We start from the raw sequence: 3,836 nt of genomic DNA, 5'->3' as shown, positions 1-3,836 counted from the left end.
TAAATAGATATGATGGCTAAAATCCTAACTTCAAAGAGGCAATTTGGGAACGCGTGACAGTTGAAAATAGGTGGCAACCACAAAGAAAAGCCTTGAGAGTTATAGAGGAGAGCTTTCTCTGCCTAGAAGATATATTGCTTTCACCCCAATCCAGGTTGGTCTATAAAAACCCTCCCCTGGCAGCTGCAGCAAGCATCTTGTAAATGACATTATATAGGAGGCATTTTGTAGAGGGCATTTTGCAGTGCACATTAGCAAAATGTATTTCCGGACTTCCGTGAATTTGTGAATTAGCAGATTGCACTAATGACAGCCATAGCAATAGAACTACAATTAATGAGGAATTCTAAATGAGGGGAAAGAGGCTCTGTACTTCAAGAAATTATAATTATAATACTAAGAACTTTCTTTAATACAAAGACATAATCAAACCAACTTGAATAAAGATGGAGCAAAGTAGAAAATGAATCAGATCAACACACACTGCTGGACCAGCCTGACCAAAGAAAAGTAGTGTTATAACAGATTATGGTTTCCTAGAGGGGAGAGAGTAATGGTTACAAGCCAACCCACAGTCTGTATTTTATTCATATTAGACATATATTTCTGCTTACTTTCACTCATAGTATATGCTATAAAATTTACTTCCTTGTATCTATTCCCATAATCTTTTGTTCTTGTATTATTAGAGTTACAAGTGAAACATTTTATTCAAATAAATTAAGAGTTTTGAATTGGAATTAAGATTTTACTGGATTCAAATACTTAAAGCATTGTAATGGCTTCCAGTGGCCCTTAGAATAAAATACAATCTTATTCAATAGCCTACAAAGGCCATCACATCTGGCTTCAGTCTCCTCCCTAGCCTCAAGGCAGTCACTTCTTACCTTGATCAGGACTTTCCAACCATCCTTATCTTTCTTGAATGTCCTAACACCCAAAACTCATTCTTGCTTTAGAATCCTGCTGTCTGTTACCTATTCTGGCAGCTGAGAAATCTCTTGTGTGGTTGTAGCCTGGCTAGCTCCTTCTAAAACTTAATGTCTCAATTTAAATAGAACCTCCTTGGAGAGACCTTTCCAAATCTCCATATTTAAAGTGATTTCATCTTAGTTCTCCCACAATGTTCCCTGGCCCATTATAACTTATCAGAAGTCAATCCTTTCCTTTATATGCTTTTTTTTTTTTTAATATTCTATTTATCTTTCATGAAAGACACAGAGAGAGAGGCAGAGACACAGGCAGAGGGAGAAGCAGGCTCCATGCAGGGAGCCCGACGTGGGACCCGATCCCAAGACCCCAGGATCATGACCCAAGCAGAAGGAAGAGGCTAAACTGCTGAGCCACCCAGGTGCCCTATATCCTTTCTTTATAAAGAAAAGAAAATCTGCTTTTCTTCCCCTTGTTATTTTTTTGTTTAAATATTAAATGTTTATTAATGTTTTAATATTTAATTAAATATTAAATATTTTTGTTAATTTTTGCTATTATGTGTTGTTACCTGCCTATTGCACTCTGCTGGGAGCTACATGTGTGTGTGGGGCATGTATGCCCTGTTCCTGGCTCAGTGTCCCACACCACTTGTTTTGATTGGGGTGAGTTCCAAAAAGACATACTCAAAGTAGACCTCAAGTGCCAATTCTTTATTGGGAGGGCCTATGTGAGAGCAAGAGGACTGAGAGAAAAAGGAAGTGAAATAAGAAAAAAGGAGAAACAAATATAAGATCACAGTCAGGGTTCTCCATTGCCAGGCTGGTTGTGAGCTTCACAAGATGCACAGCCATTGCCTGGCCATGAAGGACATTTCCACATGGGCTTAAACACAATCACTGTGCCTTGGAATGTGGATTGGAGGGAGAAAGGGAAAACACTTATATCCTATCTCTTTTCTCTCATTGATCAAATTCTCCAAGAGACAGTTAACCACCCAGCTTCCTATATGGTCACCTCTGCACTCCTGGATACCCACTGGGACACTGGACTGCTTCCCCTGTGTTGTAAAAAGTGGTAAGAAGAAGAAGAGTCTGTACAGGTCTAGTCAGGTCAAGCCTGGGTTCTAGGTCTGTGTGGTTTCTATCGCATGGAATAACACAGGTGGTGCCAGAGTTCAATGCTATTGTGACAGAGCTGAGTGACTGCCACTACAACCATGGCAACCCACCAATGGCAGCAAAAGCTTTCCAAGACTGAGTGGCCCAAGTGAGAGATATAGGAGGCCAAGGAACTTAGAAGAAGTGCATAAATTAGAATACATTTGATGCTCAATCTGTGTTTGTTGAGTGAATAATGGAAAAAAAATGGATACATTTGACCCTGGTAGTAGACCACCTTAGTAAGCAGATCCACTTAGAGGCTAAAGAGTCTGAACACTCCTTGTTTAGAAAGAAACCATTCCTGAATAATATGTTCTAAAACATGCTATATTACTTACCACCCCCAGATCTTCAATAGAAGAGTCTATTCAATATATCCCAGTTCAGCCCTTTATTTCCCAATGTACCAACACCTTCACCTTCCTCTCAATATAGGTATGGTCTTTCACCCATTCTCCATCGCTCACATCAGCATCTACTTTGGTTTGATCTTTCTATATCTCAACAGATCAACTAGCATCTATTTCTTGGGTGTGTAGTGTGGACAGGGAGCAGAGAAGGAGCAGTTGACTAGGAGTTAAGGGAGCTGGAGTGGAAACATATCTCAGCTCCAATTTAATGCATCTATTTCTTGGGTGTGTAGTGTGGATAGGGAGCAGAGAAGGAGCAGTTGACTAGGAGTTAAGGGAGCTGGAGTGGAAACATATCTCAGCTCCAATTTAATGCAATTTTTTTTTTTTTTTCTCAAGTGAGGAACTAAAAAAGGAATTTGTTTATTGAGGGTAAGAGGATGCAATAAGCAATATAAAAATCAAAAGCTTATCTGGCTTTCTTTTACTGACTTTTCTTTCTCTGCTTCTCAAATGGGGGTTGGATTTCATTTGTACATTTTCTGAGGGTCCTGATCTGCTCATGGAATCCTTTATACAGGGGGAAGCTGTGGGACAGATTCCTTGAGACCCTTTGGGACACCTCACTCCGGGCGGAGTGTTGCTCAATGGTGCCTATTTCTTGCCCTTCTGCTTCACGTGTATTACAAAATAGTCATTGCATGCAATGGTGAGCCCAGCAATTAGTGAAAAGAAGCTCTGGAAGCCCACTTTGCCATCTCGGCACTGGTCGAGGTCCTTCATTATTTTGTCCACGGCCAGAGGGTCTTTTTGATTTTCCAAAAATCCTGGGAATTCTTTTTCCATGAGTACTCTCAGGTCTTCCTTTGTCAAGTATCCTTTATCCCCAGCAAATTTGTGAAACGTGAACATCATGGTTTCCATGGCATGTTCCATTTGAGATGGCATCTTGGTGAGGTCTGTTGAAACCTTGGCGCGAGGCGCGGCAGGCACACTCGGCTGGCGGGGACCCAATTTATAAGGCAGGTTCGGACAGTGGGCATCCTAGCATTCACTGACTAGCATCCTAGTCAGTGGGAAAGGGAAAGAGTCTGAGAATGTGTAGCTTTGAGGGCAGGGTACTAATCTGGCTGATGCACAAAATGGATAGCCACCAGCTCAAACTATAAGATTCAAATGACAAGAAAATTTGGAGCTCAAATTGAGTTACCATTGATATCTAAATGTGGTTTATATAGTGGGTAGAGAACTAAAGCTCATGGCAGGGGAAGGCAGTTTTGCAGTTGACATGTTTATTATTTGTTTTGGTGAAGGATATAAGCCCTGAAGCTTGGAGTATATGAAACTGATATTAGCTGCCAAATAGAAAAGCCTGGGAGAGAGAAGAGTTTAT

The 3,836-nt window shown here is 40.7% G+C and overlaps 1 pseudogene; it reads right to left on the bottom strand.

Moving 5' to 3' along the window:
• Positions 1-2,847: 2,847 nt before the first annotated feature.
• LOC140594575 (protein S100-A10 pseudogene) lies at positions 2,848-3,448 on the bottom strand (annotated as a pseudogene).
• Positions 3,449-3,836: the final 388 nt, after the last annotated feature.

Source organism: Vulpes vulpes, chromosome 12 (assembly GCF_048418805.1).
Source record: "Vulpes vulpes isolate BD-2025 chromosome 12, VulVul3, whole genome shotgun sequence".
Lineage (NCBI taxonomy): Eukaryota > Metazoa > Chordata > Mammalia > Carnivora > Canidae > Vulpes > Vulpes vulpes.
This window is presented reverse-complemented; position numbering and strand designations above follow the sequence as displayed.